This window comes from Chanodichthys erythropterus, chromosome 4 (assembly GCF_024489055.1).
Source record: "Chanodichthys erythropterus isolate Z2021 chromosome 4, ASM2448905v1, whole genome shotgun sequence".
Lineage (NCBI taxonomy): Eukaryota > Metazoa > Chordata > Actinopteri > Cypriniformes > Xenocyprididae > Chanodichthys > Chanodichthys erythropterus.
Genome location: NC_090224.1, coordinates 111,526 through 124,732, shown reverse-complemented (window position 1 = coordinate 124,732; position 13,207 = coordinate 111,526). Strand labels below are relative to the sequence as shown.

The 13,207-nt window shown below is 36.7% G+C and overlaps 1 protein-coding gene across 1 annotated transcript in view; it reads left to right on the top strand.

Moving 5' to 3' along the window:
* The window catches only part of LOC137018328 (prospero homeobox protein 1-like), a 44,857-nt gene that overhangs the window by 30,456 nt on the left and 1,194 nt on the right, over positions 1–13,207 (top strand). The window lies entirely within an intron of this gene.

Below are 13,207 nucleotides of genomic sequence, written 5' to 3'. Positions count from 1 at the left end.
TAGTCTCAATGTACCAGAAGACAAACCACCAGACACTGAGAGGCTGCTACCGCGGGATGCAATAGTCAGATTAGTGGTAAACAAATGTTGTTGTTTTTGTTTTTTTCAAAAGCTAATACAAAAACTAGTGCAACCTGTGCATAGTTATTTATCATTACTAACACTGAACAGCAACATTATTTCAAGTTTTTCAAGGAAGGAATTAATATACACTACCAAACAAAAGTTTAGACATAATTGAATATTACTGTAGAAACTAATACAGTGCTTCAGTGATGACATATTTTTGTAGGCAAACTCAGAAGTTAGCATTACCCTGAACCCCTCAACAAAAAAGCATGTAGAATGTTTCAATTGGCTTTTGGATTATTGCAGAAAATAAGCTCTCTGGCCAACAAGGGTTTTCTGATTCTTACATGTTTTGTTCATCATGACAATGAACACTTTTATAAATTTTGAAGCCTAAATGCATTTGGCAGAAGAAAAAAGCTAAATGCTTTTTTTTATAATAAATGCTAAATATAAATTAACTTGACTTCAATGTCACCATCACTAAATTTCTACTAGTAGTTACATAGCTACTGTTACATAGAATTTTAAGCAATTAACCTCACACCTAACCCTAAATCTGAACCTAACCACTTCTCAACAATTTAGAAAACATAACAGTGAGTAGTGCTACTATTTAAATTTATGATGTGGAACCATTTTATCACACATAACCTGAAAATCATGGCATCCCCTTACGCAAAGAAAATATATTTCCTAATATGTGAATGACCAATATATTAAATGGTTTAATGGTATATTGAAAATATGCAGAATAATATATTGTGTTATATTATATTACAATATAATGAATAATAGATGAGGAATTGCCGCTTTCATATATTGAACAATATGTGATATATTTACTAATATATGATATATATTTAATTTCCTATATATGGAAATGTATTATGTAATATATCTCATTATATTTTGCAGTATATCCCCATATATTTTTGTTATATAAGGGTCATGATACTGGCCTCGAGTCGAGCCTTGCGTTTCATTCTCACAGAGTTCAGTGTGTTTACTTACCTTTCATCAAGGCTGCTCAATTTGAAGCCTTGCTTTCATAGAGGTCATCTCTGAGCCCTCAAATTAACCAAACAGATTGCATTATACCTGTGCAGTTCTCAACTGACATGGGAAGTGTTTTCAACTGCATTCCCATGTTGGTTATGGATTAAATGGAGCAGTTTAGAGTGTATATGCATGTTTGTGTGTGTGTGTGTGTGTGTGTGTGTGTGGTTCATGGATCCTTCAAGTATATCGCTTCCTCTATCTCTCATGGTCAGTGTGTGTTTGGTGAGTGCAGATCAAATAAAAACATGTTCCCAGAAGAAGACTGAGTCACTGTTCTCTGCACTCTTAACAAGGTCAACTTCAGAGTTTTGTCAACTATTCGTGAAGGAACAATTCACCCAAAAATGAAAATTCTGACATTATTGACTCTAATAAACAAAGTCATTGACATTCCTTTCCAAACGAAAATGCCCCCTTTCTGTATAAATTTAATTAGCCTTATTATTGATTGTGCATTATTAACAAAATAAAGGTTTGGGTGCATTTCCATGTATTGGGTGGATTTATATGTCGGATTGGTGAACATTAATGCACCAAGTGCAACTTGTTCCTGGATCAACATCTTTGTTGATTCTAGAAAAACATTCCAATCAACCAATCAGATTTGAGGGACAGCTTTACAGTTTATGTCAAGTTTTTGCTTACAACCAAGGTTAGGTGATTCTACATCAGTTAATTCACCTTCATCATTTCTCTCTGATTTTAGGCATAAGTTATAGGTATTGTTAGATCTAAATAGATAGAATTAGGACTAAATTTTGGCAAAACCACAGTGACCATGTAGGCTTGTGTTAATGTCATTTGCTCAGTGCAAATTAGCAACAGTTCTAATTTTATGGGTGTGTTTGCAGCGTTGCCTGACTTAAATATTTCCTTAAGTGAATTGGCCGCTAAACCAGTGCAGTTAGTGCATTCAAAAAAACAAACAAATAAATAAATAAATAAAAAATTAGCTTTTAGCAGGTGCAATTCATTCTAAAGGAATTTGGCGTTGTGACTGCCAAAACACTCCTCTCTTTGTTGGTGTCTGGCTATTTTGGAAACCTGTTTAAAAACAGTCCTTATTTACTGCAATTCCTGCTTACAGAGCTGCTTCCCAGCTAACAGGGAAAGTATTCATAACTTTGGCTATAGTTCTGGCAAGGTTCTTTCAAAGTTATGTTGTTAGGCCTCCTATCGATCAGAGTCATTGCTGAGGCCTCCGCTCCTCGAGCTCGGCTATTATTTGCTAAGTTGTCAGCCTCTCTGTGAGCCTCCTTGGCTACTATGAGCATCGTCAGGCCTCATCTTGTTAAAGAGATTTGTCTTTATTGAGGCCTCTGCTTTCTAGAGCTCTACGAGCATAGCAGTTGTGGGTTGTAGTCTCTCTGTAAGCCTCCTTGAAACATATCCTGAGTGTGGGACATTGTTAGGTCTCCTCTCGATTAGAGAGTCGTTATGCTGAGGCCTCCATTCCTAGAGCTCAGCTAGGCGGTAGGGTAGTATGCTTGGTCGTTAGGCTTTCTTGGAGCCTCCATGGCTACTGACATCAATGCGAGTGTTGTATTGAGGCCTCCACTTTGCGAAGCTTCATGGGCCAGCTGGATTGAACTCCCCTTGAACAGCCCTTGGGTTAGAGTGTTTCCCTTTCGAAAGGTATCATTTCAGGTTACGCATACAACCATGGTTCCCTGAGAATAGGGAACAAGATGCTGTGTTGCTTTATCTTGCTTCCAGTATTTCTGCACAGGTCTCCTTCAGTCAAGAAGTGGATTATGTAATTCACAGGTGCCCTTTTATACTCATGGTCACACCAGTGGTGATGTCATTGGCTGCCGCCTGCCAGTGTCAAGATCATTGTCGTGTTAAGACTCATGCTTCAGACACCAGGCATACCGGAGGCATTCCCTATAGAGACCCCTAGGGCACAACGTCTCTTTCCCTTTTACATGCGTAATCTGAGACGTTTTTCTCTGGCTGCTTTAATAGCATGAAGTTATTAATTACAGTGCTAGTTAGACACTCACAGACATCAACAATTGGCGTATAAAACTCAACAATATTTTTAAATATGCCAGTGCCAATTTCTTTCAGTTAAGTAGCTCAAACATTAAATTTAGTCTGGGACTAGCTTAAGCCTTGTCTGTGAAACCGATGAGAAAATGTCTTTGCTGTCAGTCCGGTGTCTAATAGCTGAAGTAAATATTCAGAGATTAAAAAGAATGCAGTCAAATGAAAAATAAAACCACTTAAATTTCTCATTGTATTCGTTATCGGTGAAGATACACTCTAAAAAATGCTGGCTTAAAAACAACCCAAGTTGAGTTGACAATGGACAAACCCAGCGACTGGGTTGCTTTAACCCAGTGGTTGGGTTAAATGTTTGCCCAACGTGCAGGGCAGTTTTATTTAACCAATTGAACAACTAGAACAGAAAAAAGAGGAGGTGAGCAGAGACATACAACTAAACTGACTTCCAGCCATTATAATCCAAAATATTCCTGCCACACATTATTACACCTAGGTTCAGATGTTGATGTTATATAGAAAATGTCAGCCTGGTCTCATTGTTAATACGTAGTTATTAATACGTAACTTTAAAAGACACAAAACGTACATATTTGTACGTTTTGAATGGTGCTAAAACGTACAAATACTGACGTAATTATGTCACCAAAACGTAAACATACTTACGTTTTTACTGCGAATAAAACGTAAAATATTTACGAATCTTTCATGTCATAAAAATATATGTATAAAATATATATATTAATGTTCCCTTTTTAACATTTTTAGATGAATGTAATATCCCTAAACCCCACCCCACCCCGAACCTAAACCTACCCATTTTATACATAATGTTAAAAGAATAAATCATAATGGACAGAAATGTGTTGGGAAATGACAATTTTAGTAAAAATATGACATTAAAAACGATATTTTGAGCCACTTATCCTACACCTACCCCTAAACCCATAACAATTTCTTAAAACTACATATTGTTAATAAATGAAAAACAGACAAACAAGCGTAACGTTAATCACAATCATTTATTTTTTGCAAATATGTCAAAAGTGGTACCAAAAGTTAAAATGATGATGAGTTCCAGTCGCAGTCCTCTCTGGCTGTAACGTAATAGTTTTTATAGGGTACAGAGCAGAATATAATTTATTAATCCGTGAAATTATGAATCTGTCTTCTCTCCGTGAAGGCGCGCACTCATTTCAAATGCCAATCCACTGAAACACGGCATATCGCAATCTGCGACGAAGCAGGTGAGAACCAATGAGCGTTCGATATCAGTGCCGTAAACCATGTCGTAACGCTTCTCGAGGGTGGCGCAGGCGCACTGGCGCTATTTTTTAAATTTGAATCATAACGTGCGATTGTGACTGTGACGGTCGCTGTTGCTGAGAATGAAGGTGAAGATCGACAGATAAAGGGCTGAATTTGAATCTGTTCCTCGTAAACATATGGATTCTAAAGATATGGAGTACAGCAAACAAATAAAATGGGTGTGATTTGTTAATTTATGTTGTGCTTTGGTGTATCTTATGGTTGTATTGTCAGTCACTGCATAGGAAAAAAATCGCACAGCAAAATATTACAAAACGATTATAGAAATGTTATTCATTTTAAGGTTTCAAAGTGTAGTCTCGTTTAACATTATGTAACGTTAATCCGCTGAAACGAGTTATGTTATTTGCAATCTGAGTAAACTTCTTTCAAGAAGTTCAACTAAAAACATGTATTGATATGACAATTGAACACAACATATTTGAATCATTAAAGCCACGATTTTAATATTAATACATGGTAATTCATATACATTCACACTTTACGTTAGATGATTTACGTTTTTTAAGCTGCTAATACGTAAGTATTTGTACACTTTAGTGCTATAAATACGTCAATGTTGTACGTTTTTGTGTGTAAAAACGTTAGTAAATGTACGTGTGGTAGAACCACACTTAACGTAAAAATACACACGTATTCTCATGAGATCACGTTGAAAATGTTTGGTTTTAATTACCATTATGGTGATTAGTGTTTGCTTTAGTTGGGCCCTTGGCCCTTGACTTTTTAACATCTTTTTTTCTGGCTGCTTTACTGTGTGTTTACAAAGCACATTTGTTTCATTTTAAAACAAAAAAGTGAGAGAAAATGTGGTCAGTGAATGGTGATTGTTATGTATTGATGACAATGAAATCATCATGTAGTTTCTTGATTCACTGATCTCATTCAGTGTCTAATCTATAAAAAGTGTTACACTATTAACACACTATATGTACACAGGTGTGTTTTTTTTTTAGATGCAAGCATCTGTTTACATTATAATCCTATGGAGTAAACCGTGTTTTCAAAAAATTCCTGAGCGCTTTTTTAAACACCGTCTTTTCAAGTTGAAAAAAGTTCAACTTTTCTGAAGAAAAAAAAAAACGGCCTACGTCAAGCACCTTTTTGACAGCTGACCAATGACAAGCGAGTAGCGAGACCCGTCATTTCCATAACAACAAAAACAACAAGGAAAAATGGACAAGGTGCCAGTAGATACACTTACCATTCTAGTTTCTGATCACAAGGAGTTGTATGATATGAGCACAAAACTCTATCATAATATACATCACAAAGAGGCTGTGTGGGCACAGATTGGACGGATCCTTGGTTGTTCAAGGTAAGTGTATCAGCTATTACTTTTTGTTAACAAAATTATCAACTAGCTAACATTAGCCAGCATTAACTTTTACTCAGCAACAGTTATCGGTAACACTTTAGAATAATAACTTCCTGCAAAGTTACTTATTAATGACAGACCTACAGTGTCAGTTATCAATACCATAACCAGCTGATAACAGCAGCTGTCAACTTTACTTCTTTTAGGCAACGCTTGCCATTGGAAATGGAAGTACTGAAAGGACAAGTACAAAGGTGAAAGGAGAAATGAGAAAGACAGGAGAAGTGGTTCTGAGGGAGGCTCTAAATGCTCATGGAAGTTCATGGGGTCATGTCATTCTTGTATCCCCATGTCCAGGACAGGCCGACATCTACAAATTTTTAAACACCAGAAAGCATTTTAAATGTGATGTGTGAAAGTACAGGAGAAGAGAGTGAGGTAACAAGATATGTAGTCTGTGACATGTATTAGAGACAACTAAGCCTACTGTATGTTTTACATGTAGCCTGCTAGGCAAGGCAAGGCAAGTTTATTTAAATAGCACATTTCATACACAATGGTAATTCAAAGTGCTTTACATAAAGAGGAAACAAATACATAAGAATAAAAATGGAATGCATAAAAAATAAAAATATCAATAAAAGCAGAGAATACCCCTATCTGGATGGAAGAGTCAGGGAGTTTCAATGCTATGATGATATAAGCATATAAGGTTTGCTTATACATCTTGATAATATATTTATTGGTGTGTTGTCTTATCTTTTTTTTCCCTCTCAGAGTGCAATGGTGACTCCAGCCCTGGCAGACACCAGTACCACCAGCACAGGACTCCACTTCGAATGCAGCCAAATCCTTCTCCAGCATCAAGGGGAAAGTGGAGGGAGTTAGCACCAGGTCTCACAGTACCAAAAACAAGTGCTGCAGTCCATACAGCAGGATGTAGATGAGCATGAGCACTTTCTGCTTAGTTGCTTGCTTGAGCCTCGCAAGCAGGCTATTGCTATGCTGAGAATGCAAACACTGTTCTTTGACTTGGAATTTGGGGAATAGCCTTAGATTATCAGTTGTCCATATTGTTATGGCTATAGCATAACCATTAACTGAACAAATATTAAATTGTTGCTGTTTTTTTTGTTTGTTTGTTTTTTAACAGTAAAAACACTTACAATGATAATAAACTATGCAATAACTATAAAATTATGTGCTTCATCTTGTTCTTTAAGATATGGAAGAGGTTTTGTAAACATCTAAAACAAAGCATTGCCTATGCCACAGCTACAGCTGCTTAAAACATTTGTTGCAGGAATTACATGAACCATTTTGAGGTAAATACTGATTTATTGCAATGACAACAATTGAATGGGCTGGTGGCAAAGAATGTGAAGATAGGTTTGTAGCTCCCGTGTATGCACAGAGTAATAACATGTTTTGTGGGTTGGCGGCGGGGTATTTTGTATGTTTTGTAAGTTTGTAAGTATTTTGTAAGGGCTGAGCTTGTCTATACATAAACAAAAACATGCAAGTACTGAAAATTGATACTTGGAACTGACTGCAATACAACAACAATACATTGTGTAAAGTGTGTTTTGTGTTTAATAGCAATAGAACTAAGTAGCTCTTAAATAGATGTTTTGGGTAGCTCTTAAAAGAGCTCTTGATTTTCAGAAATGATACTTCATCAGTAGTAGTCTTACCAGGGAACTCGTCCAGCTGGAGACTTGAAGTACTCAGCAAACCTATCCCTCACAGCTACAGCATCTCTCCTGGCATTGTTGATGCCAAGCCAGGGTGCATTCTGCATTCCTAAAGATGGCTTTGTTTTCAAAGTTGGAGCAGGAGCTGTGAGCATATCCATCCTCAAGAAACTGTCTAGCATATAGGTGGCCTTCACAATCTTCTCAGCTACCTCTGGAGACACCAATGTCTACAAACCTGAAGTGCTAAATGTCCCTTTGTAGTTGTAGTATAGGGACATGCTAGATGGAGGGGCTTCAATGACATGCTTCTCATCCATTGCTCCAAAGCAGTTGGGAAAAGCCAAAAGATGTTGGAACTCAGCAGCTATTACCCTCCACTCTGCTGCATCAGGCACAGGCATGTAATCAGACAGTATACAGTTCCAGATTGCCTCACACACCTGGCTGATTATTCCAGCCACAGCACCTAACCTGAAGCTAAAGGCAAAAGACCGGAAAGAATCACCTGTTGCCAAGTACCTTTAAAACAGATGAGAGATTTTATTTAAACCTATTATTAAAGTGATCTTATGTTAATCTTATTCATCCTAGCTTGTCAAGAACTATAACATAGAGCCATTATATAATTTACAGAGACTACAAGATCACAGCAGCCTCTGGCAGTGAAAATGGATCCTGTGAATATGAGGCCATCTAGTGGCATCTAGTGGTATATTACAAGATGTGTTGGACTGGCTTAATGGACTATATGCACGGGTTACTTCCTGGTTGTCGTTAAGCCAGCTCGAGCACTTCCGGTGAACTGTTAGCTGTTCATTCTGTAGTCGTTGTACATCGACACAAAACCATCTATGGTTGACTTTTTAATGTTGTATTTATATTTTAATGCAGTTATTACATTTACCTAATTTGCCAATAAACCAGTTTTATTGATTGCAATAAAGACGAAGCTATTGGGACTATTTAAAAATGCCCTGTCTGTAATTAGACACGCACACACATTTTTTCCCCAGCACTTCAAATGTTATTTTTAATGCGATGACCACAAACATTATTTGTTCATCCTTCTGAGATTGTCCCCATTGTAAAACCGAACGTTTAAAAATGTAGGAAATTTAACATTTGATAGAAAACACTTATTTAAAAATAAAAAAAGACAGTAATCAGCACTTTAACCAGCAGGTGGCGGCAAAGTAGCATTTATTTGCGCACATATCAGCCATTTCCTCTAAACGTTTTTCACTTCGTTTTTGACTAAATATTAAACATTATAAAATAACTAGGTTTGAAAAAAACATTTTGTCAATGTTAAGTATGAAATACTCACAAAATCTTATGAAAAACAATAACTTTTATTGTGAATTAATTACACAGAAAGCGAGCACCGCGCTCTCCCTTTGTAATCACAGCAGGTGTCAGTGCAGCGCAAGATCAATGATTTCAGCACACTTGTGAAAACACACATTTTATTCAATTAATCTAACTAAAGTGCACAATAAATATTTAATTTTTGAAGCTTTTTTTCACATAAAAGTGTGAAAACTAATGGTCGAATTGAATTTAGCCGAGGAGGAACATTGAGTTACGTCTTTATTCATTTATTTTCTATGCTGTCTTACGTTTGAATAACTAAATTAATGCTATGCCTGACTATTTAAGTGACTATATTCTGATTATAAACTAAGTATTACACTACTGATGCTCAACACACCAGCAAATGACATCTCACCGGAAGTTTTCGAGCTGGCTTATATTAATGCGGAAGTTCTAAAGAACGCTCCGTGCATATAGTCCATTATTGTATTCCTCCGGGCTGATGGTCTCCCTGAATTCTGTCTGCGTTTTTGCAATCAGTGGTGCAAGGATTTGTACCAGGGGCCTCATTTATAAAGCATGCGTATGCACAGATTTTACCTTAGAGTGTGTGTATGCTTAAATCCATGCCAATGCTCATGTTTATGAAAACGGTCTTTGACGTGGAAAAGTGCTTAGTGCCACGTCAGGGTCTGAGTAGACGTATGCACTTTTCCTTGTCAGATTACTGCAGGTTTCTGGAAATCTAAGCTATTTTTGCAGCTTGCCATTCTAAATTAAAGAATTTGAATGATGACTGGTCATCTTTTTTATATAAATAACATTAATAAGGTGTCATTTACAACGCGGAGAACTGAAACCATTCAGCTGCGTGCAAGTTCAAAATCATTTGCGATTTATAGGTTTCACATCCAAAAGAGAGGCATACACTAATTTTCTGTATGTATGTTCATTCTATGAATCACACTTACGAACTTCTGAGAAATGAATGTAAGATCAAATTTAGGATGGTTTCTATGCAACATTTTATAAATGAGGTCTCAGGTCTTAGTCTAGAATATGCAGCAAACCGTGCATCATCCAACCTGATCTCCTGGACTAAATTTTTGCAAGCACCATTCTGTTTCCTTCCCCGTATAATGTCGTACACCCACAAACGTCATTGTGAACCGACTTCTCTTTCCCGTTAAATTCAAAAGCCAACGTAAGAGCCAACTTCCTCTTTCTTGACACTTCTGCACCACACAACACTAGGCTACTGTTGCAGTTGTTATTATAGCAACAAAAGACGCCCTCGTCTGCTATTTGCAACCAAAACGCTGTCAGTTTTTTTTTTTTTTTACTAAAGAAGTACCCTTATCAACTTTTTCATCAAAAAGACACCAAGTGTAAACACCCTTAAACAACAGCAAGAGTTTCAGTAATTAAATGAATCAGTTAAAAATTCAGTTAATTCAGTAAAATCATCACACACCAAAAAACAAAACAAAACAAACTTCACTTAGGCACACAGACATCAAAAATCAGCATATGAATCTCAACAATGGTGACAATAGAAAAAGAAATACTAGATAAACTCAAACAGGCTCAAAAAAGTCACAACAAAAACAACAGCAAAAAATACAATCAAGTAAAGAAAATAACAAGACCATTCAGCTGCATAATTTATTCATGCCGCAATGCATGCTGGGAGTTTTGTACTATGCTGGCACCCAATATGCACTGTGACATGGAACTTTTGATTGTCACTATTGTTGAGATCTGATGTTAAAAAGCCCAGCTAAAGCAAACACTGATCTTCATAATGGTAAACTTCATATTGTTTTTAATGAAACATCAACATCTAAACCTTTGTTAATTCTCAATAAGAACTTTTGTACATGTATGAAAGAAATAATGTAAAATTAGTTAGTAAACTGGTTTCACACTCAGTGTGATAGGACCTTAAGGCTGTGACTAGAAGTCAGTTTTAGTTTGTGTTAGGGATGCGCGGATCCGATACTCTGATCAGGTATCGACTCTGATACTGCCATTTTTGCCGGATCGGGAATCGGCCAGATGGGACAGATAAATATTTAAGTCGTTAAATTAAAGTTCACATAAATGCCTCCCTCCACTGCGGCTGTCAGTCATTCTAAATTCAGCATTCAAACTGCGTGTCGCATTCGGTTACGACAGTCAACACAATGAAACTCTTTCCAAGATGATTCAATGTTTCTATTATTAAACTTAATCTGTAGACAAAGATACCGGTAATACAATATGCATCAATGTATCTTCACTTTGTGCTTTGAACTTTTCAATGTGGAGCGCTGCCGCTGCGCTGTGACTCCATGTTGCGTCATGCACATCATTCTGCACACGGGATGCACATACGTGCTTTGTCCCGCTCTGTATGGGAGCCGTTCATATTATAATACTTTTGCTCAATGAAAGATTGTTAATAGCATTTTTTGTTCTGTCCTATATATCATATGTTGCTGCCTCATTAAAAAAACTTGGCTATAAATTTAAAAGAAATGTCTTTTAATTTTATATTATATATTTATATATAAATATATTTAGATTATGTCATGTATGACTCAAACATTCATGAAAAACAAGTCATGAGTCATGGATGAAGGAGTCAGCTGGACCAAGCTAGTGAAGCTATTGGTTTACTTACATTGTTGCTGTTACATTCACACCTTCACGGACTCCAGTTCCCAGCATCCTCCTGTTATCCACACCTGTCTTCACTTCCCTCATCAGTCTTCCTGCCACCTCCCCAGATTCCGAGCACCTGTTGTTCCTCGGCAGCACTCCCTTTAAGTTGGACTCACTCCCTGCACTCCTTGTCTGTTCTCTTGTTTGTTTAAGCGTGTATGTTGCTGTCGTATTCCTGGATTGTAAAATAAACCCCTTTTAATTGTGGATCTCCGTGCTCGCCTCATCTCACAGCAACAGCATGTTAACAGTTGCCCAGATGCACAATTTTTTTAATCAATAATTCACTACATTTGTGTCTGATATATTGTTTTACAAAGTTAGTAAAATAATGTTTAAGTCAAGCCTGATGCCTTGCACAAAAGAATGACACACAGTGAGGCATACAGTATATTAGGTAATTTAGCACTTTTTTGTTATTACTTGAATATAGGATCAGTATCGGTATCGGCTGATACTGAATCCCAGGTATCAGAAGCAAAAAAGGCGGATCGGAACATCACTAGTTTGTGTGTTTCTGCTCATCTCTTCGCTTTTTTTTCCTGTTCTTGTTGTTCCTCTTTCCTTCAGTGATTCTGCTTAACAGCAGGTGCTCATCAGTGTCTGAATACACTCACTTCTTTTCATCCACTCTGTCAAGTGGACTATATTAGTAAACTAATGTAGGGAATAGTGAATGAGGGTATAGGGTGTGATTTGGGACACAACCTCTGAGTGTCGACTTTGAGTTCTGTTTATTCATAGGGCCCTATTTTAATTATCTAAGCACATGGTCTAAAGCACACAGCGCAAGTGCACTTAGGGAGTGTCTGAATCCACTTTTGCTAGTTTATGGGAAAAATGGTCAGCGTGCCTGACGCATGGTCTAAAAGGGTAGTGCACGAGCAGACCATATATGGGACAAGCCGGATTCCACCAAAGCATTTTTATCTTTATTCACACAATAATAATCTTTTACATTGTAATCCTTTTATTTTTATTATTTTGCATGTGTGCTGCTGCGTGTCCCTGTGTGTAATAAGCAGAGTGCACACACATTGTGCACCCACCTATATTTTAAATAACAACGGTCTTTAAATAACAAAAAAAAATAATAATAATAAATATTGTACCATTGACTTTAGACCAGGTTTTGATGGTCAATGGCACAGTCTATTTCAGTTGCCTCAAAATAGCAATGTGTCAACAATGCGCCTGAACACACCTCGTTTTTAGACCAGCATGCCCATGGACACACAAATGAGTGCAAATGCATTTGCTATTTAAATAATGTGGGAGCTGGACATGAAAATGATAACTACTTTAGGCTGAAATTAGCAAAAAACACGCATGGCGCCTCATTGCGCCGGGTGTATGTGAGGGCCCATGACATGTTTCTGTAGGCTGCTTCCTTGAAAATGACAGATATTACCCAGAATGCATGGTTTCTGTGGTATATTGCTGTTTTAAATTAAAACAGTATGTTACTGTTAAAATTGCTTGTTTTTGCAGCATTTTTTTTTTTTTATATATATTGATATCTGTCTAATGTGATTAAAATCATAGTGCTCTATATATCTTAATGCTATTATGTTTATTCTGGTTATAAGCATAATCACATTAACATAATTGCAGTATTCTGTTTACATGAACTAAAGTTTAAATCACAGTATTGATTTATTCACATTATACATTAATTGCATTATGAGGGTGCATGTAAACACAA